This window comes from Diadema antillarum, unplaced genomic scaffold, assembly GCF_040938485.1.
Source record: "Diadema antillarum isolate AM-2024a unplaced genomic scaffold, OU_Dant_1.0 seq00000181_RagTag, whole genome shotgun sequence".
Lineage (NCBI taxonomy): Eukaryota > Metazoa > Echinodermata > Echinoidea > Diadematoida > Diadematidae > Diadema > Diadema antillarum.
In genome coordinates this window covers 470,860-494,643 of record NW_027271248.1, presented here as the reverse complement: position 1 = coordinate 494,643, position 23,784 = coordinate 470,860, and the positions used below count along the sequence as shown (strand labels likewise).

Genomic DNA, 23,784 nt, shown 5'->3' with positions numbered 1-23,784 from the left:
ATCTTTAGAGTTAACAAATGAATGATCCCGTCACTCTTACCTCACAATGCAGGCATTTGCAGTACTTCCCATTCAAGTACATCTCTTCCGGAGATATGGATGTGCTCCACGTCCCGTTGAGGGTGCACTCTCGAAATGCTGTTGAAAATGGAAGAGAAAGAGAGGAGATAATGGAGTAATCAGCACGCATGAATTGATTAAAAAGACTATATATCATTCAGAATAAGCATAGAATCTGCTCATCCTTTACCAAGTTCTTCTGACTGATGTGTTAATACCAGCGTGTCGAACATGAATAAGAAAGTAGGAGAAAAATACAATCCTGGGCATGCACTCTTTACCCATCATGCATTGCTTTTCATGGAAATATCATAATTGTAGAATAGATTTGCAAAAGAGTAAAATGAAAACAACAAATAAACACAAAAGCAAGAAAGAATGACACAATGTGAAGCAGGGTGTGCAGAGCACAATATATAGGTGATTCACAAGGCGCAAGGGTCATCGGTTTCTCTGATGGTACTAGATGATAATTCAACTCTACGGACAATACAAAAAACAAAACAAAACAAGACAAAAAGGGGCATAAACAGAAAATAAATGCAAACAAACAAACTAAAAACAAACGAACAAACCGAGATCTTGCATGGGTCTGAATCCCATGCGGCGACACACATCCCTGTACAAGCTAGTGTGCCCATGCTGCCCTTTCTAATGTATGTACTTACAATGCCACGCGTAAATCTGAGTACCTGACCAAGCTGGGTGGTAATAACGGTAACCTCCGTTGACTTATAGAGCTTACAGTATTAAAGTGGCTACCCTTATGGGGTCTAGGCCATTATCATTGTGACAACTATTATACGACTACCATTACTAGCTTTTATCTTAACCACGGATACGGTCTTTTCTTTTTCAAAAGTATGTCGTTTTTACTGCTCTTTATGATGGATTTGCGAAATATTACCCAAGCGTTGGAGGTATGTACCCGGTCTATGCATTTCCGAGAAGTGTATCATTGAGGACAAAACATGCTGTCCAAGGGTACGACCTCGAGACATTTTCCGTTTTAAAAAAAAAAGAAAAATATGAACACAATTCACTCTAGGTTTGTTTATTTTTTTTTCGTGTTTCCCATTTTCTTTTTTCATTCTCCCAGTCTTGCTGTCAGAGCTGCCATTAGCATTAATTACAACTATCCGTGTCATGTTTATCAATCTGATCATCATCAAAATACACTCCATCACCATAAGTGCCCACACATATTCATTTCATGATATTTTTTTATTGTAAGTAGAAGTAGTAATGGTAGTTGTTGCCGTAGTGGTAGTAATAATAGTAGTATTAGTAGTAGTAGCAGTAGCAGCAGCAGCAGCAGCAGCAGTAGTAGTAGTAGTAGTAGCAATAGAGTAGTAGTAGTAGTAGTAGTAGTAGTAGTAGTAGTAGTAGTAGTAGTAGTAGTAGTAGCAATAGAGTAGTAGTAGTAGTAGTAGTACCAGTAGTAGTGGTAGCAGTAGTAGTAGCAGTAGTAATAGTAGTAGTAGTAGTAGTAGTAGTAGTAGCAGCAGCAGTATTAGTAATATCAGTAGTAATGGTAGTACTGGTACTAGTAGTAGTAGTAGTAAAAGTAGTAGTAGTAGTAGTAGTAGTAGTAGCAGTAGTAGCAGTAGTAGTAGTATTAGTAGCAGTAGTAATAGTAGTAGTTGTAGTACAATTTTAGTAGCAGTAGAGTAGTAGTAGTAGTAGCAGCAGCAGCAGTTGTAGTGACAGTGGTATGAGGATGACGTTAGTAATGACTACTGCACTAACGATAATGATGATAGCAATATCAATGGTGATATTAGCAATGATAGTGATTTTAATAATGAGAAGAATCGTAGAATAGTAATCAAAATATAAGTGAAAGTAGTAATGAAAGAAGTTAATGTCGGAGGAAGATTAGCATCAGACAAAGTAGAAGCATTAACGGTAATTATCATCGTCATCTTAATTACCCATGGTGGTCTGATACTGGTCGGCGAGCTCCGGGCATGGCAGATACGTTGTCTCGCCCGCTTTGGTCGGCGGCCAGCAAAGCAGCAGGTCGTATTCGGCATGGCAGTGGACCCCTGGAAAGAAATTTAGAGAAAGAAAACGTAACATTGAGAGGTCGTTATTTGCTCAAATCTAGTTAAACTCGCAGGTAGTAATAAAAGTGCAAAATGGCATATCATAATAATCGATGTATTTATTCATATGTCATATAGATGTGGGTAGGCTTATGTAGGGAGTGAAATAGCTGCATCAGAAGTAAACGAGAAAACGGGGAGTGTAGGAAAAATGTAGATAGGCAGATAGATAAAGAGAGGGGGATTACACAGAGTACATTATATTACAGAGTTATAATTATTGGCAATATGAAATACGGCACTCCCACTGGGTTGCAGCGCATGAAAGATAAACATTGCTTCAATCTGCGATCAATATTTGAACATCCGGCACGAGAATGACCCTGTGGGCCTAAAGACACGGCCTGTAATTGCATCTACTGATGAACCGTTACGTCTTCCGTCGGTACTGCTCGAGAGCAGGGGGGCAGCGGCAGCAGTGCCCACACATGCATGCAAAGAGATTAACGTTCTCCCATTAATTTCTTTAATCACCCCCAACGTCTGGGCCGCCGAAAGTTAATCTAGGCATGAATATTGCAACAGCGGCCCTGTGAGGGCGCCTTTTCACCTCTGGGACCGAAGCTGTCTTCCGCGCCGGCTGGCGTTCATTCTCGTTATGAATGTTTTCCCGGTTCATGCCATCGTCACAGTTCATCAAAATCTCTTTTGAAAACCATCAAGGTACGAAGGGCATGAGCTCGTGGGGTTTTAAGAGAATCTCCAGGACAGAAATTGATATCGAACTAAAGGTTACCCAATGTTGTCTCATATACATAGGCAGATAATTTACGGACAACATTTTAATCTATTTCAAAAGACGATCAGCTTAATCTCGACAATCATTTTTTCCGGGCAGATCGATTTGGGAGTCTCCGTATGGGTATGCATTGCACATCTTTCTCAAGCAAGGTGCAATGCTGGCGCTGCATGGTTGTAAAATGATTATAATCTAATTGCGTTTGTTTGTTGTTGTTGTTTTCAGCCAGGGTCAAGTTCTTATTCCTCAAGACTGTGCCAATTTGATGTTGCAGATTCACATAAGGTGAATCGAGGCTGACTCCGACAAACATTTTGTGAAGGCACAAACGTATTAAAACTACAAACGTTTGGAGTTTCCTATTATAGACAAAGGAGCCAGCCACGCGTACGTTATACTTCCCGTCCCCTGGGAATATGACTACATAAGGATATAACAGCAATAACAACAACAACAACAACAACAACAACACGCGCGTGGTTCAATTACGTTTCAAAGCAAAACATAAGCGCAGAGACCATTAAAACGTCTGTGCGTGGTCCCTTCATCTGTCTGTCTGTCTGTCTGTATGGTTTTAACTGAGACAAGCAAAATGATACTGACATTTTCCATTTCAATCAAAGATCTTCCACAAAAAAAAAAAAAAAAAAAATCGTGCTCGAAGTTGCTCAATCTTCGCATAACTCGACCAGGCCAGACGTTGTGTTCATTGCACCTTATTGAGTCAACATAAATGCAAACTGCTAGATGCAGATTTAAGTTGGCACTTTCATGACATGCTTTAGGGTCATGGACGCATTCTAATACACTGATATTAAAACTCGGGGCCCCCTGCTCATCTGAACCTAATATCATGAAACAGAAAACAATTATAATGCAGTCTAAGCAACAGCTGGGACCCATCATTGTAAACAAAAAAAAAATGTTCTCGAGGAGAAGAAACAGATAAATCAAACAGAATCATGCTGGTATTATAATAAGACGTACATCTCGTCAATTGGTAACAGAAATCCTACTTTCATGAGTTGAAACATGTGTAGGCTGTGAATCTCAATTTCAACAATGATTATAATACTTTATTATAAAACAAAATGTTCATCAGACCTAACCGATATATTTTCTATCTTTCCTTTTGTTTCTATTTTTTCTTTCAAACTGAGCGAAAATGCGAGCTCGCGAAGAAAATTCCAATTAAAACTCAAAAATTCACAATTTTACCTCCGAGAGAATTTACATCACAATTATTTTAACAATAACGTTGTTGCAATAAAAGAAAGCACCAGGATCATAAGGAGAAGGAGGGGGGGGGGGGCAGACATTATAAACGATCACGACAGTGAGCTAGAAAGAGCTTGTGCACTCTGATTGTTTCGTGCACTACCAATCTATCTCCTTCCGAATGATTGTACCACGTGCTTCGATACTGTCATCCTGACGAAATTATTAGCAACGTCTCTGACAGCTTGGTCACCACCGGGTCTGACAGGCAAGACTACACCTGCGAATGATACGTAAGATCGACACTTCTGCCGCTTTCTAACGTGAGCAATCTCGAAATCTCTTTTCATCTTTCGGATGAGTTTGTGTGAGCAACGCAAAAAAAAAGAAAGAATGAAAGAAAGAAATAATAATAGGAAAGAAAGGAAAGGAAGAGTAAAATTGACAGTTCCCATGTCAGACCACGTCCGCATCACACCAACCAAGGTGCTGCCATCATCTGGGGTTCTCGGAGGAGGAAAAAGAGATGTTGGAGGTGTGTGTGTGTGTGTGTGTGTGTGTGTGTGTGTGTGTGTGTGTGTGTGTGTGTGTGTGTGTGTGTGTGTGTGTGTGTGTGTGTGTGTGTGTGTGTGTGTGTGTGTGTGTGTGTGTTGGGGGGGGGGTACGAGGAGGGGTAGTACCGATTGCCAATTTTTTAAAGCAAAGAAACTAGCACTACAACACTTTATACCAGGTAAGACATCTCGGCGTGGACGCCTTTTAGCTCTCTAACCAGACAATCAACATGCCTCTTTCGATTAATGAACGGGACCAAGCAACAGCACCAGCAGCTGCGGCAACAACAATCATAACAACATCAACAACAATAACGGCAACAACAACAACATCGACAAAGAGAGATAAAAAGAAGGAAGTTAAGGAGAGGGATGGAATAACTGCAGCAGAAAACAAGGGAGGGAGATAGAAAGAAGACGAGAAATACAATAATCACGAAAGAGACGGGAGATGAAAAATAAGAGAGGAAAGAGCAAAGGGGGAAGTATTGCTGATAATAGAAAGCAACAACAGATAAAACGAGGTTACTATCTACGTACTAGGAGTTATAATTCGATCATTCTCAGTAACATCATTCTCTGTATCGTATCGTACTGTCATTGAGAAGTACGACATACGTGATTATAAGTTTTATTGCCATTTTTATTGTCATTTCAAGGCATGGTATTACGTTACTGAAATTCGATTTAAAGAAAGTAACATGTCACGCCACCAAACACGATTTGTAAAGAAAAAGTGGAAGGGTCTATATCGTCGCTTGAGAATGATAAGGGCGTTAAGTTGTCGCTAAACCCATAGTGTTCAAGACAACTTAACGCCCTTCTCATTCTCAACAGACGATATGAAATGGAGGTCCTGCCTTTAAGAGCTCGGCAGCTCCTGTTTGAGGGTTTTTGATCGAGAAGCTCGGGGGAGCACTCGGGGATAGTGTCCGTTCATTAACTGCAGCTGCGCGGCGTAATGTGCAGCCGGACTTAGGGCCCAGCGGCCGCCTTCTTTTGTACCCTGCGGTCTCTTGTTTTCGTTTCGGAAGTTCAAGGCAGAGCGGCGATTGATTCAAGGGCCCAATTAGTTTTGACCATGAATACAGAGCTTGAGACAAGGTAAAACAAAAAGAACCAAACCAAATCAAACAAAGTATAGATGGAAATACGTATATCTATAATGCATTTCAATTATACATACTCACACAGACACAGACACAGACAAACAAACACACACACACACACACACACACACACACACACACACACACACACACACACACACACACACATACTTCCTCGCGCATAGACACACACGCACACATACACACACACACACAACAAACAAACACGCACGCACAATCGGAGAAACAAGATATACCAGCAGCAGCCAGCAAGTCTTACAACATTATTTTTTCCCCTCCATATGGCTTACCACTTTGAGCGCTACGTCATGAATTATAATTTCATACGCCGTGAAATATCCAAGTTAACGAGTCTGCCATGTGCGTACAAAATGTCACAGTCGTATTAAAAAAAAAAAATAGCACTCTGCAACATATCAATTGAACATGTATTGGCAACCGTCGAAAATGATATCCAAAAATAGTGCAGAACATATAGTGATAATTACACTTTCTGCTATGGGATAGCATTCACACTGTAGGCTAATCACCAGCGACAATTCCAAATATATATTTCTTCTTTTAGTTGTTTTTTTTTTTTTTGACCGATTGCTAGAAGCTGTATATTCATAAAGCAGAATACTTTGATTCCCTGCATGGGAAACTTAAGCCAGACATGATAAATGTCCACATAAATACATGACGATGTAATCATCGCATGTTGTTGTTGTTTCCGTAGTAGTAGTAGTACATATGTAGTAGTAGTAGTAGTAGTAGTAGTAGTAGTAGTAGTAGTAGTAGTAGTAGTAGTAGTAGTAGTAGTAGTTGTTGTTGTTGTTGTTGTTAACGTTGTTGCTGTTGTTGTTGTTGTTGTTGTTGTTGATGGTGGTGGTGGTGATGGTGCAGGCAAGCACACTTCTCGAGAGCTAAAATATTCGGCAATTTCTCTCATCCTCCTGTCCGATCGAGTCCCATGATTAATTCAGTATCTCTTTTTTCATTAGCGCAAATTCGAGGGAAAATCCGCGGAGGTCCTCTCAACCATCTACGCACCCAACTCTTGAGTCGTGCTCACCCCTGTGGTTTGTTTTCAGATCTTATTGTAGGATCTGTAAAAAAAAATGCATTCAAATCAGCGCTGTCTAGGTAGATACTGTTAAATCTCTCAAAGCCATGAGACAAATCAAAGTGGTAGTAAAGGCCAAAAAAGAAAAAAGAAAAGATGCTCAAAATGCAAAGGCGAGAATATATAGCGAAACTCGTAAAAAAAACGGAAACGGAGAAATTTCTTGTTAAGACATCCTTGTCGAATCGTTAGAAAAGAATGGATATACAGAAGAAGAAACAGAAGAAAATAAGAAGAAAAAGAAGGAGGAGGAGGAGGAGGAGGAGGAGGAGGAGGGGATGAGGATGACGATGAAGATAAGGAGGATGGATACGAAGGAGGAGATGAAGAGAAAAAAGAAGGATGATGGAGGGAAACTGAGCATTTATCAAGGGTGCCAAAAAAACTTGATGTCTAGCAAATGATGGATCTTCCAGCGAGTGAGCAAATATCTTGGGACCAGTATAAAGATCGTTTATCAGAATGCTCCCGTTGCTATTTGACAGATCCCTCCATGAACTAATCGCATTCCTTCGGTCGGACAGATGTACAAACATCTGGAGGATCGCAAACATTATTAATTACCGCCGTAAACGTGAAATAATAAATCGTCCCGAACGCGCCGCGTATACATCGACATGCACGCCTGAAAATTCGACGTCCCCCCCCCCTCTCACCCTTGAAAGAAATGATAAAGAGAAAGAACGGGGTAAAAAAATAAAGCCATAACTCATTTTCGGAACTCATCGGAAGCAAATAACCTAAAATAAACCGCTTAGAAGATGATTTTCCTACTGAGACCCCGGCGTGTCTGCGTGTATATGCGACGTGTGTCAGTGCGTACGACGATACATGTATGTAACATCGCCAATATCATCATTATCATTCTGCAATGGACTCGTGATTAATCATCCACGGGAACCTGTCGGGTCTTGAGCAGACTCATCGAGAATCTTAGAAAACTCGTATCGTATGAGAAACAAAAATAATCGTTTGATATCTGCATTTGAACGGACAAGGTATGAGTAGGAATATCCTAAACGGACAGTGTGACATCCAAGCACTGGGAAGGCATTGCCTTTTTTCCTGTGTTCTCCAGAATGCAGAACACCGATTATGAAGCGACATATTCTTTCTTTAATACCCGTGAACATATTTTTCCCTTGTCTTTCAACTACAGATTTGACATGCAGTCGACATTGCCAAAACCAATCAAACGCAGAGGCACGGCACACGTGTTACGAGTTAAATCGCGTAGTGTGCAATTTGTTAGGGCGCACTTATCTTTCTTCCCTATAGGCCTACTTGTCATCTTTACCTCCTCGCTTCTCCCTCTCTCCCCCTCCCTCTCTCCCTCTTCGTCTGTCTCTCACCATCTCTATCTCCCTCTCCATTCCTTCGTTTTCTGCATTACATCATTGCATTGTTACCACGTGAGGGCAAATTCGAGTAGCGCACTTTTCCCCGTCGAATAATACGGTAACCATTCAGAGAATCGCAGAGCAATTTTGCAGCGTCTAATAGTCTAGACGTAACCGGTTCTGATGGTTATGTATAGCTTCGGATATCGTTTGAAAACATATCTTCCGTTTCGACACAAACGGCAAGTCGCGAGTACTGCCTACGTATACTGTCGCAGTTATCTGAAGTATGAATCGTTACCACTGAACCACGGTAGACATCTGCAGTGAATGTACATAGGGTGATTTATATTTTGTCATGTCATTTGGGACTAATCAACTTTCTTCAGTTCCTTCTTTCAAATGACGTGTAAAGAAAGTAATAGCCTAGGAATGACCTTCGCAAGCAATAAAATATTATGTACAGTTACAAATGACGGGTGACATGACCTGATGCAGTCAAGCATAAAACGTGAGGGGGGGTGGGGAGAGAACAGAAACAAACACAATGAGTAAAGAGTGAAAGCAATTTAATACGTCAATTCCCAAGCATTCTTATCATTCGAATTGCAACAAAAGTAATGTAGTATTAAACCTTTCTTTATCTTTCTTCAATACATAACTGTAGTCAACGTACTAAGCCAATAACAAAGTCATTGTTTACTACAACGCTGATCACACACACACACACACACACACACACACACCATTATCATTATTATCATTATTATCATTCTTATTATTTTTATCATTATGATGATGATGATGATAATGATGATTAGGTTGACGAGTAGATTCAACAAGTCAGACGTCAACCATCGTCACGACTTTGATATTAGTTAAACAGCAGTCAATAAAGATTAAGTCAGAAAAACAAAAACAATTTGGGAGATTGGACTTTACAAACATGTCGCCATTTTTTTTTCAACCTATTGCATTTGTTTGCTTGTTGGTATGTTTGATTTAAAGCGCACTTCCAAACATTTAAACAAGCTGTCATACACAAAATAGGATCAGATAATATCAAAATCGAACAAAAAATTAAAAAAGGTGTGGAAAGTTCTAGTTCACATGTTTTCATCCACGTGGTACTTTAGTCAAGATCACTCAAATCTGCAGTGGTGATGATAACAAGACTAGGAGAGAAGACAAATATATAAAGATATTCGTCTTGATTTCATGTTTTCCCAACGCGTCGAGATTTATTGGATTTCTGCAAATGTCAATGGGAGATATATAAAGCGTTGATGTTATGTTTTCTCTTATCTGCGCAATTTATACTGATCCATGTGTCACCGTTTTGAGATATCGCGTAAACTTTTCAAAATTCCATAACGCTCTTACTTTGCATACATCCTTCGGGTCTGGATTTGATTGAACTTCAACTAATTTTGTTTGTCTGAGTATACTCCAGTCGTTATAGTCAATTAAAATATCATATGGAATAACTCTTCAAACGCATAACCTAAGCGTGTATCACTCCATACGATATTCTCAAAAAACAACAGCCCCCTTTTTGACAATTTATCTTTATTCTATCTTCTTCTTTTTTTTTGTATGCGACTGCTCCTTGCGTCACCGTTTTGCAAATTCGGGGTCAGATCTTATCCGTGAAAACATCATCTAATTCTGCTCCTCCGTGTATACCCCAACCCTAGAGGCCAATTAAAAGATGATTTGAAATAAGCTCTTCAAGAACCTAATCTTAGTATGCATCGCCGCATGCGATATTCTTAAAAAAAAAACACCAAAAAGAAACAAAAAAAAAAAACTGCTGCCTCCTATTTTTGACTTTTCTTTTGTAGGTTATCGGATAATAATTGGAGCAGATCTGACATCACTGAAGAGCCTAGTGTGTAAAAAGTCTTAAACTATTGGTATCCCATAAATCGATGTTTGACGATGTTATCAGATTTTTTTTTCCAAGATGATGAGCCAGATATTTGAAATACTTTTAATATTTAAACATCGATATCTTGATTAAATCACCAGGCAATTACATATTGTGACTGGGAAGATGTGTCATAAGAGAAAACAAAAATTGAAAAAAAATATCCAACAGATTACAGAGATCTACTCGTACATGTAGAAAAACGGCCGATTTGCCACCCAGTTCATCAACTGGCATGTATTGACATGTTTGATGTGTGGACTCGAAAAGTCTCAGAGAGGAGATAGACATATCATTTTCGTGCAATATAATATGATCATGATAACATAAAGCTATCTTTCTCTCACTCTCTGTCCGTTTTTTTTCCATCTATGTAACTTCTTTCTCTTTTCCTCCCCCTCTCCATATGTATCTATATATTTATATCTATATCTATCTATCTATCGATCTATCTATCTATCTATCTGTCTATCTATAATAGTATAGCGATCTAACGCTATTTAACCTACATCTACCTTTTTCATCGTGTGCTCTTGTGGAAGTGTGTCTGTCCTTCTCTCTCCTTCTTTCTCTCTCTCTTGATACATATATATATATATATATATATATATATATATATATATATATATATACATATTTATATATATATATATATATATACATACATATATGTATATGTGTGTGTGTTTGTGTGTGTGTGTGTATGTATGTACATATAGGATTATATGTCGCTGTCTGCGTCTGTTTGCCTCTGTCTTTCTCCTCCGCCCCTCCCCCCCCCCCCACCCCCGAGATGGGACTCACACGACTATCAAACCTGCCCCCACGTGGCTGCCCACGGATCCAGCCAACGACTCCCTAGGACATCTGGCTCCTGACCCTTAATGAATGACTTCGACAATGTGTGTGCTCTCCACTTGAGTTATGACAATTACACTTTTTTACTCCCGCGCTGTTAATCTTACGCAAACGAGTGATGATTAACTGGTCATCTACAATGCCCATGAAGTTTCTTCTACACGACCACAAGAATAACGTCAGTAAATTACAATCATGTTAAATTAACATAAATTATGTCACCATAACTCAAACATTTATCATTAATGTGTGTGTTAAATGATAATTATATAAAGAGAATATGAGGAGAGCGAAAGAAAGAGATAGATAGGTATTATCATACTGTACATACATAGATAAACAAAAACTGTAGTATTTCAAGTCAAAAGAAGAGACAGATAGATATACAGATTTACAATTATTTACGTTTCCGATCTTCTTTTGCTGGCACCATATTATACCTCATTATATCCGCCTCGTGTTTTCTTCTTATTACCATCTCATCCGTATTTGAAGCAAACTAAGCTATACCATCGCTATTTTCTGTCGTTTTCAGTAAGTAACATCTAGAATTCTAGAGCTACATGCTGATAGACGAACAATTCCATGAGCATAAATATGTAGAACAATTTATTTTACTTGGCACTTTGAAAACGAAAAGCTCGCCCCTAGCATCAAGGGGAAGGTCCATAATGTTTTCACACACTCCCTTTTCATCGACACGGGGGCGTGGCAAACTAAGGGGTAACGCAAAAATGACACGTAATTATCACCAGGGAGTATACTCTCTAGTGATAGTGAGTTTTTTTTCTTTTAATGCACTATTCACAAGTTAAAAAAAAAGAAGAGCCTTTCACACGCTGCAATGGGGACAATTTGACACAGCAGGGAAGGAAGAGTCAGACAGACAGAGACAGAAAGACAGACAGACACACACACAAACAAACAGACAGAGAGGAAAATACAAAACAGCGAATGCCGAGAAGATGTCTCGATCTTGACTTACAGACACTCCAGGAGATAGCAATTAAAATACAGTCTGAGAGTTCGCTCTCCACCTCGATTCCCCCCCCCCCCCTACATTCTTGCGCATACAACCGACTAGAGATCGCGGGAAGGTACATTCTCTACCCAGCGAGACGTGTCAGGATCGCACTGTTTGTCTTTGTTTTGTGGAGAAGGTAATCATCACATGTCAAGAACTCGATTGAACAAGCCTTTCTGGAGTGTCACAGCTATGCGTGGGAAATGAACAGATGAACGAGCACTCTCGCAGGTATCGCTAAGTGCTTATCGTCTTCTTCTTGTTTTTCTCCTCTCCTCATCATCGCATTATTTTTTTTAAATATAATATTAGATATGTTTTGAATCATCTTTCCTCCATATTTCCGGGGGCGGTTGAGGTATGATGAAGGTTCTACAAATCTTCATGAAACTAATACTGAATAGCCATTGTATTCTTAATTTTTTTTTTCGTTCAATGACTACTACTAACATGAATTTCTGTATGTCTTTATTGGTATGATTATTCAATAACTTACAAGAAGCTGAAACCCAGTCAATCAATTCCCCATGGCTTACCTCGCTATAATATTTGCTAAATGATAATGAATAACATGTTTTTGAATCATCATTCCTACACTTTCCTGTGGGCGGTTGAGGTAAAACGGAGAATCTACAACACTCTACATAAAGCCCATACTGAATATCCATTGCATTTTTAATGACTATAGTATTAACATGAACACCAACATGTCTTCATTGGTATGATGTTACGATAACTTATACTGTAGCTGACATTCAGTCAACCAAATCCCCATAGCCTACCTAGCAATAATCTTTGTTAAAACTTAAATGATTAAATGAAACGAAATGAAATCAATGGCCTGAGTGGCATTGGGAAGGAAAGGGATAGAGATACATTCGAAGGAGAGAAAGAAAGAAACGGATGACTGCAAATACCAGAGATTAGTTATAGGTCGACCGTGATAAATGATGTTCACTGCATCATATCCTCACTTTCATTGTCCTTGTAGTCGGGACATTACATATAGTGTAGCAGTAGCAGTAGTAGTAGTTGTACATTGAAGTAGTAATAGTTGTAGTAGTAGTAGTAGCAGTATTCGTAGTAACAGTAGTAGTAGAAGTAGTAGTAGTGGTACTAGTAGTAGAAGTAGTAGTGGTAATAGTAGAAGTAGTAGTAGTGGTAATAGTAGGACCTAGTAGTAGTAGTAGTAGTAGTAGTAGTAGTAGCAGTATTAGTAACAGTAGTAGCAGTAGCAGTAGTAGTAGTAGCAGTAGTAGCAATATCAGTAACAATAGTAGTAGTAGTAGTAGTGGTAGTAGTAATAGTAGTAGTAGTAGTAGTAGAAGTATTAATGGTAATAGGTATATTAGTAATAGTGGTGGTATAGTGGTAGTAATAGTAGTAGTAGTATTAGTAACAGTAGTAGTAGAAGTAGCAGTAGTAGTAGTAGTACTAGTACTAGTCGTAGTAGTAGAAGTATTAATAGTAGTAGCTATAGTAGTAATAGTGGCAGTAGTAGTAGTAGTAGTCGTAGAATTAGAAGTAGTAGTAGAAGTATTAATATTAATATCTATAGTAATGATAGTGGTAGTAGTGGTAGAATTGGTGGTAATAGTAGTAGCAGTAGCAGCAGTAGTGGTGATGGTGGTGGTGGTAGTAGTAGTAGTAGTAGTAGTAGAATTAGTATTAGAAGTATCAATAGTATAGCTATAGTAGTAATAGTTGTTGTAGTAGTATAGTAACAGTGGTAGTGGAAGTATTAATATTATAGCTATAGTAGTAATAGTGGTAGTAGTAGCGGTAGTAACAACAGAAGTAGTAGTAGTGGTAGAAATAGTAGTAGCGGTAGTAATATCTAAAGTAGTAATAATGGCATTGTAGTAGTAGTAGCTGTTGTAGTAATTTAGTAGTACATTATAGTAATATTATAGTGGTAGTATAGAAGTAGTAGACATAGTAGTTGTTGTTACAGGTTATTGATGACTCTGCAGTTTCCTAAGGACGACACTTTTCCAAGGTAATACAAAAAGTTATCTGGTCACACAAAAATGCTATCTATCCTTCTATATCTTCTGACTTGTACCAATCTCCTCACACGCCCCTCATCTCAGGTAGATCGTAAAACACCGCGTGCTTTCAAAAGACGGACAAATAATGGTCGTTAAAACCTGATTTCTTTTGGGTTCACTCATGGTTATTTTAGAAGCTAAAATCAAACACATCCCCTCTTTCATACAGTCTCTCGCACCCCCCACACGCACACACACACACATACACACACACAAAAAAAAAAACAAAGAAAAAAATGATCAAAAACTCGTCCACAAAACACCTTGTTTAAGGTGACAAAAAGCCGCCGTGGCTTATGCACATCATCAGCTTTTTGATAATACATGAATATCATTAGCGTGACGCAGGATGTGTAGTCCTCTCCTGCTGTTTGCAAGCGATGGCTCAGGACAATTTTTTTTTTGCCTCTACCGTGTCGTTTCCCTTCGCCCTGCTCGATATTCCTCTTTAATGTCGGACCACCTTTTTTTTCTTGTTTCTTCAAGGGTTGCCAAATGCAATGTAGCGATGATATCACATGCGGCATCCATTTTCCTTCTCATCTCCTACTTTTTTTTTTTGTAAACGGGAACGCCCCGCCGGCAGTTGGTTTTCCAATTTGTCTTTGCCGTTCTGCACCTCCCTTATCGCGCAAACACATGATGCATATATTCACACATCCTTCATCATACACGCAGATCCCTTAAAGGAGCAGGCGGGAAGACGAATGTTTCCGCGGGCTTCGAGCGCGCCTCCCGTCATAAAGGATGCACGATGGCCGTGACCTCACAATGACACTTTTTCTCTTCGCATTTTGGAACCAGCGAATTGTATGTATAATACATGTTACCCTTCTCCCCCGCTCCGTCTATACCCTTAGTGTTTCCTCATTCGCAGCTCTTTGCCGATTAACCTTCCGCGTGCCACAATAATTTCCAGTCGAAGTTGTGTGTGTGTGTGTGTGTGTTTTTGTGTGTATGTGTGTGAAATTTGAGCACATTTTAGTAATTGGCACAGAATGGGCTAATGAGGGAAGGGGGAGGGGGTGTTATAGCAAAAAGATTCTGATGTCCATATTTTCAATATACAGTTCCACCCCCCCCCCATTGCATCTGAGCCTTGAGCAAAGGGCGGAAACTAGACTGTCATAACCGAATAACCATTCATATAATGTAACATATACATCAACATTGGGTGGACAAACCCCATTTCCTTACCGGTCATTTCTGACGTAATCCGTTTTACCCACCAGCCTCAACTTGTGAGTGAAGGTTTAAGACTTTATAAACTGTAAAACAACGATCGAAGTAACCCCTGAGACTCTTTTTAAGCCTTCTAGAAGACATTAGATTTGGAGATGTGTATATGGGGGGGGGGGGTGAGAAAATAAGAGGACATTGCTTTTTTGCCTATTGTAAAACTTTCAGAGAGTATCTGTCTTATCATATTATCATATCATTTTCTTTCATTTTCATCTAAGAAACTATCATTCGTTCTTTTGTTTCTTTACTGTAGGATCCCTCTTCTATAGGGGAAACTAATGGTTATGACGAATATGCCCCCTGTTTGCCGATTGTATAAAAACTTCAGAAGAATATATCTGTATTATCAGATATAATTTTCCTTCATTTTAATCGAAGAACATTTTTGTGAAACCTTCCGCTTCAGTAGGATTATAACGAGATGCCCTTTTAATGGACCATGTAGCATCATGTATGTATGTTTGTATGTATGTATTCTCTCCCTGGTCCTTGTTCTATCTGGAAAAAAAAAATCGTAATGGGGGTATCTCTCCTTATTATCGGGTAGGGTGTAGTCAAGTAGTGAGGGAAGGGGTGCATTTATTCCCCGCCCGGACGTCAACCTGTGCTCGTGTGTACGTTTATCGCGTCCATTCTGCCTAGAGTAAGAATTAAGAGGACGTGTAATGGATCCCCACCGTTTGAGGGGAAGGAAAAGAGAGAGAGAAAAAAAAAATCGACGTCCAAAGGAAAAAAAGAAGAAGAAGACGATCGCATCGCGCCCAAAACTTGTGCAATTTGACACCGTAATAGTCAATCTCAAAAACCATTCAATCAGGCATGAGCACTCGCCACCGGGTTTTTGAGCTGCGGTGAATCTGGTTCTGCCTGCAACATGCTGTTAAAAGAACTGCAATGAATGTAAATAGACGAATCAATAAATATATATATATATATATATAATTGAAAACAAGTACATGCTGTATTCACCAACAGTTTATTTCGGCACACAAATTTTCGAGCGAATCGCTCGAAAATGTGTGTATATAGATACAATGTTTATATATATATTATGGGCGGATTTCAAAACGACAGTGAATGTTTGGAGCAAATTGAGCCCAAGTGACAAGCCCCTTCGTAAGTTCTTCCTGACATTTGTGAGTCATGTACCCACAATGACCAATTTCAGAAATCAGTATGCTTTGTATTAAAAAAAAAATCCCAATATGTAGCTATTGAAAGCAATCAAGTTGGTTCAAGTAGACCAACACATATCAATCATAATCATGATACAAATGGACATATAAGTTTGACCAACTGGATAAGCAGCTTGTATACTTCCAAGATAATACGGGATCAGAGCATTCCCCAAAATCTGATTAGATTTTCTCCGAATGTCTCCAGATAGTCACAAATTATAACAACTGAGATAGAAGCTGTAAGATGGTGGTATTCTAAGTCGAGGCAGGGATTATTCTTCTCACATTGAATTATCACCACGCTAAAAGGAGAAAACTAGTGGAATTGACAGGAGGAAAATAATTATTATCACCTATATGAGGTAGTTTTGCGGGGCAATTATAGTTGGTATTTTGATCGGTCGTCAAGTTCAGCGGGCAATATTAGTGGGTATCACCCTTCTTCCGGGGTTCGCCATTCACTTTACATGTAAACATTCTGGTCAATCACAAAGAGGAGACATTCACAAATCTGGGACACACGCACCGCAGAAGAACACCAATAAATTAACTCATACAAGGTCGACCTCTTCCAGCAGCACTACGCGTCAAACAATGATGAGTGCATTTGTGCTTAATAACTGCACAGTGACCATCAGTTATTACAACTCTCCAAATTGAAACAGAAGCAAAAACAAAGTGTACATAGTTCAGAGATTTGAAGTTCGCCTGTTATAACTACATAATATGTATCTTGGAAGTTGGAGTTGAATGATGTACATTGATGAAAAATTTAGCAACTATTCGACATGTTGGTGATGATCTACAGGTAAGTCAAATGTGGCTTGATCTATATCACAGTGTATAGCCGTATTCACATATTTTCCTAATTTACCTAGGGGAAAGGTAATAATTATGATATTGACTGGCCTTGAGGGAGATACCAGAAAATATTGCCCGCACTGAAAAATATTCTTTCAGTTTGGGCAATATTTTCTGGTATCTCCCTCAAGGCCAGTCAATATTATATAATTATCAGACATGACATTTAATGTGAAAAGTAGAATTTCGAACTGTTACTTATGTTTATTAACGGTTATAAATGGTTATAAATGGGAGTCAGTTTACGAATGACCAGTTCTAACAAACGCTCGTCTGCGTTCACCCCCCCCCCCTCCACTGCTTCGCCTGTGCATTATACCTTCACAATGCTCCAATTCTGTAAAGGAGGTAGGCCTACCTGGTAAGATTGGAGCTGGTGCTGGCTTGGGAATCTTGGGAATATACCAGCTGAGGAATTAAGATCGTGTCACCATTTCATAAAACAAATAATGGACAACTCTTGGTCTGGCGATAGTAAACCATAAAACAGTTTCGAATCACTCTCTCAAAGTTATTATCCAACGGATAAGTTTATTGACGCCCTGTGTAATGTGAATTATTTGCATACTTACTAATGACATACATGATTATAACAGATTTTTTAGCCAATTATTGCAAGGCAAAGGGATTATGTAATGGCAAAAAAATGAAGTGAAAGTGTTCGTCATTTCGTCAAGCATAGTCTTTTGAGTGGGTACCTCCACTTTTTTTTTTCACAGAGTGTATAAATAGAGCGTATGCTTCTTTTTGTACTTAACATGTAGACATGAACATGTTGTTATCCCTGTCTGGCTATGTATATTATCAACGACTCGCATGTCAAATTTATCATGATGTTTCTTGTACATTCTGTTGGAAAAAAAAAATGTGAAATAAAGTTTGAATTTTGAATTTGAATTTGAAAATATGTGTGTGATTTCATGTTTTATAGAGATTGCAAATGTTTCAATGTTTAGTACATCTTGTGTATGAATATGTGTGTGTACAGCATGTGTGTATGTGTGTGTGTGTTTTTTTTTTTCTCTCTCTCCCTCTCTGCTTTTCTTTCTCTTTTTATTATCGTCTGTCAACATTCAAACGTCTTGGGGGCGCGGATGGATTTCAGGGGAACTCGCCATTTACGGCCGCGCAGTTAACGCCACTGCGTCTGAGTCGGGTAGACAGGCAAGATTAGCTATCCGGTTCGCGTGTGGCATTTCCGCAGCTTTTTTTTTTTTGGTTTCTTTAAAGACACCATAATTACTCGTTTCTACCCGGGGACGGCGGATGCATATTCGCGTTGCTCTGTTGACTATGGCTACACGTCTCTTACTCTCTCTCTCTCTCTCTCCCTCTCTCTCTCTCTCTTTGTGTCTCCTTACTTTTTTCTTCTTCGTCTTTTATTTCATGCCATGAGATAGCTGGGTTATCAAATCATAGGAGCGAGACACATTACAGACGATAAATAATCTCCCCTCCGCCTCCCCGTGGTTAGCGAGTAACACATTTTTACTCATTCAATCTATAGGCTAGAGCCCCTTTGGTTAGACTGCATAATACATATACCTCCTTCTCGCTTAAACCCCAAATTGGACCATTTGAAAAAAAAAAAATCGCGGTCAGCACTGTAGAATCCAATAATTTCCCTTCATCCGCGACCTTATTAGGACGTAATCGCCTCGATATATCTTGTCAAAATAAATGAAGATGGACAAAAGTGCATAACTTCTCACTTGTTTGTTTTTGCATCTGCGAGTCGAAAATTGAGTGCATTATAATATCCAGATCGCAAAGCTGGTAGAAGCTGCAACCCATACAGATAGCTTAGGTCAGTTTATTGGTATTAATCATTTCAATATTAGTGAATTATTTCTTTCCCACCCATCCCCACCCCCTCCTCAAAAAGGAAGATAAGTTCACCTTAACGGTTCCCTGAAACCTATTAGATACTATTTAAATGTTTATAATATATCACGAGGACATTATTTGTTAAAAATAAACACGATCAAATGCGGTTGTCTGCCTTTTTGTATAAAATTTTGCTGTTAAACTTCGTTAAGACCCCCAAAACGCAGTGTCGCCGGCTATTTTAGAATTATGTTTTATTGCCCCTCTCCGTCCACAAACACACTTTCCAAATATAATTTGCATGGACGATAAGCAAATCATATGTGCTAATCACAATACTCGAAAAGTTCCAAAATTTTTATTGACTTTCTTTTTTATAGCCTTTTGAAACCTGTCGCCAAATTCACCGCCAGATACGTTACCAGTTTCTTTAGTGTTACAGCATTGCGAAAATAACAAGACTATGCACTGACCCTGAGTATATGAAACCCTGAGGATATACTTCATACATTGCAAGTACTTAGATTTTTTGTGCAACAGCTTTTTATTGAGAATACGGTACAATGTTTGAAATATCGGTTTTCTACATTTTTATTTGGACAGATACGTTACATACATTTCACGCCACCCACTGCGACAGATATTGCAATGTCAGACAAATTGTATATTATACGCTACTCCTCGGAATGACGCATCGATTCAACATTAAAGTTTAGTACAAGTGAGAAATATTCGGTAGATATCGCTCTCATAATATCATGATCGACCATATACGTTACCACAGATACGTTACCGCAGATACGTGACCGAATTTTGTTCATTGGTCTTGTGCTTCCACGGGATCAAATCTGGTCAAAATTCATCCCTTCACATTACATGCTTCGTTTTGTGGGACCTCAGGATTATATTCTTACACCAAAAGGACAGGAAGTTGAAAGAGAGCAACACTTCCACATGATTTTTCTTTGTGCGTCAGTGTCTCACAACTTAATGCCAAGTATTCCGACAGATACGTTACCACATAATCAAAATGCTGAAAAAAAAATTGTACATGTTTTGACAAACAAATCTCTGTGTGTTCACAAATTCCAAAGTTCTAATCTATAAAACCCAGTCACTTTCATATTCTATGCAACAACTTTTAACGTTTATTTTACAAGACGAAGCTATGATTCAGCATATCAGTTTTTTGCTTTTCAGATTTAGCAGATACGTTACGTATTATTCAGGGCACCCACGGTGACAAATAATGTTATGTAAAACAAAGTGTTCATAAAACAATTCTGCATAGAATGACGCTTCTATAAAAAATTAAAGTTATGTTCAAATGAAGAATATTCAGTAGATATTGCTCTGTAACTTCACCGACGGATTCATTTACGGTACGCCAGATACGTTACCTAACTTTGAAAGAGTAAAAACTAGTTTATGAAAAGCTTCCGAGAAAAGTTTCAGTGTTCTGTTGCATATTTATTCTAGTGTTTTTCAACATATGAAGAACTACTCAAGATTCATTGATAAGTTGAACAATTATTTATTCATTTTCATTAAAAGGGGTGAGCCAAATACGTTACCATAGATAAAACAACTTTTTAGTATTTCAAGTTCATAGAGACTGTACCTACTTCCTTCTAAGTGCCTGCAAAAATATATTTTTTAAACCTTGTTTGCATTATCCATCAAAACTTAATGAATATTTATAGTCAGATGGATAAATACATTCAAACGTAAGATGAGAATATTCTGTGAATGAAGAACTCAGCTCTCATATTTAGGGCTCTTTTCCACTACATTTCATAGTTTAAATATTACGTACAATGTTTAAAATTGTTAATTTGGGCTTACATCATTCATTTTTACATCAATTCATAAAGTAAATAACTAAACAGGTGATATTTATTAATTCATACACAACTAAAATTATTAGTTATATTTTACCAGATACGTTACCAAAGGCAATTCGATGTTTTTCAATAGTTATTTCCCCAGGAAAGCAATTCATATTTGTTTCCTGTGCAAATTCCAGATCGGATCGTTCCCTTTGCATGATTTGTGGCATTCAAAACTTTATTTGTAAGCGAAATTTGTTAAAAATACAAAGTGAATCTTAAGGTTATATTTTATTTCAGAAAAAAACATATTTCAACCTACCACACAGAAATAATTTCTACTAACTAGCAAGGGATGACAACGTCTTTACCTCTTGAAAAATCCCAATATCTTTAGGGGGGACAAATGTCTTTTCCTGAACAGAAATTGGATCAAAACAGTAAATTTAATTCAACGTTAGGAGTCCATTACAACATGTAAATTTGCGGTAACGTATCTGATTGGTGATCAAAAATCATATATGATGCTCTATTTCAATCCATTTTTACTCAATGAATGGCCATCATTTAGAATGTTCCACTTTTTGTTTCGTATTTGACCGGTTTTGAAGTTACCAAAAACACATCTTTGAATGTATTACTTTGTGGTTGATTTTTCGGTTTTACTCACGTGGAGTTGAACACTTAATCTGAGAATGGCCCTTAAATCGTACCCTTTAAAGCTGCTTTAAATTCCCTACTATATAGTCGTACGACAATGTTGATTGACTTGATGATCGACCGCTATGGTAATACAGTGATCGTCTGCCAAGCAGGACTGTCAACACCACCGGAAGCATTACACTACTCAGCTATAATGATTACGACTTTCAAATGGATGTGTCATGCGTATATTTGATCACCTTCGAGGGGTACACGTTTCAGTCTATCTAAAACAGGACGCTATCATAGTCAAGCTATCTTCAAGGCATTCGACGTGTGCAATTTGTCATGGAAAAGAGAATGTGCTTATCTAAGCATGTATCACTGTACCCACGCGCATGCTGATTGTAATCAATACGTCCCGGCAGTCACGGCAGGGTTCATTGCTTTAAATAGGGGTTCATGATGGGAACAGAACTCTAGTTGAGCGCAGAATTTCGCAGATATTCACTGTGAATTTGAGTAAAAGTCACACATTTGCAACCCAAATAAGACATTATAGGTATTTGAAGATTCACTTCAAAACGACTTTAAATGTCAGTGCCAGTTTGCGGAGGTCAAGGAAGGAATACTGAGAATCGGGAGAAGTTGATTATACATGTTTTGAGAAGTGACAGATTACCAATTCGCGAAAGATCCGTGATGTAAGTATGATAATAAATAATTATCATTTTGCTTACAGATGCTCATAAATCCTGAATTCCAGAATTAATGCAACATTAAAATCATATTACCAACATTAATGACAGACTGCGCCTGAAAAACAAAAATTAGTGTTAGAACCTTGAAACGAATGGTTTAATTACCAAAAAGTTCTTTCTTTATAAAGATTGCCCTAACCGTTACTTAACCGAGAAAAAATACGATATAAAAAAAATAAGCACAGATGTATTTGCCAAGGAAATGAAAATTCGTCGTAGTTTTGTGACGCATAATACATTATATTCTCGTCTGTTTAGCAGTGACTTCCTTGCATAACTTTTATCCACGTTTCACCTTTTGCAGGTGGCAAAAGTCATATTCTTCATCGGATTTCAATGGGCGTGGCCACGAATAGATGCCTATTTGTCGCCAACGATGATTGTTCAGTAGATTCAAAGTGAAGTTTCTTGCTTGAATTGATGTAAATGTACTACATACACAGACATAAGCAACACTATAACAATGTCCATTGATTACACAAGACATGGCAGAAGTAAAAATAGAATTCGTCATCACTAAAGCCATACAATGCAGAAAAAATCTACAAAACTTTTTTTTTTGGGGGAGGGGTGGCAGATTTTAATTTGGTAGATGGAAAGCTTTGCATTGATATGATATGGCCTACTTCCATACACGGAAAATATGAACGAACTGAAAATAAGAAAAGTGTAAAGGTTATATTCATTCATTAAATATTCATTCATTCATCCATCCATTCATTCATTCATTCATGCACCTATTCATTCATTTTTCTTCATTCATCAATGTATTCATTTACTCATTCATTCATCCATTCATTCATTCATTCATTCATTTTTTTTTTAAATTTCAAACAGCCAAAGTCGGCTTTACGCGCATTAATTTTTCCTTGCATAATCTCCGACTTCATACACGTCATTTCAGTAACGTAATAACGCATATAATAATCATTATATCATAATAATCATGATAAATAAATAAGAAACAAACCATTGACGGCAGTAAGAAAAAAAAGGGAAACACGAACACATAATTTTCCCATGAGAGAGGAAGGCATCTCTCGTTTCATCATGCTCATTTAACATCCATCAATTTAGCTATCAAATCTATTATTAGCTTTCTTCTGTACACATATTTGTGTCATACAGAGAGAAAGTAAGGAAAAAAGGGGAGAGAGATGGAGAGTGAAAGAGACAAAGTACTGTGGGACCCTCTGCATATGTCGCATCAATTTACAAATGTTTTCCATTAATATTGTTAATATTTAACAAAGCAAATAGAGACCCACCAAAAAAATGGGAAAATACCGAGACGTAGTGGTTTTGTTTTTTCATTCATTTCTTTTTT

At 38.1% G+C, this 23,784-nt stretch overlaps 1 pseudogene; it reads right to left on the bottom strand.

Annotated features, from left to right (window-relative positions):
• The window catches only part of LOC139728462 (corticotropin-releasing factor receptor 2-like), a 73,167-nt pseudogene that overhangs the window by 14,681 nt on the left and 34,702 nt on the right, over window positions 1-23,784 (bottom strand).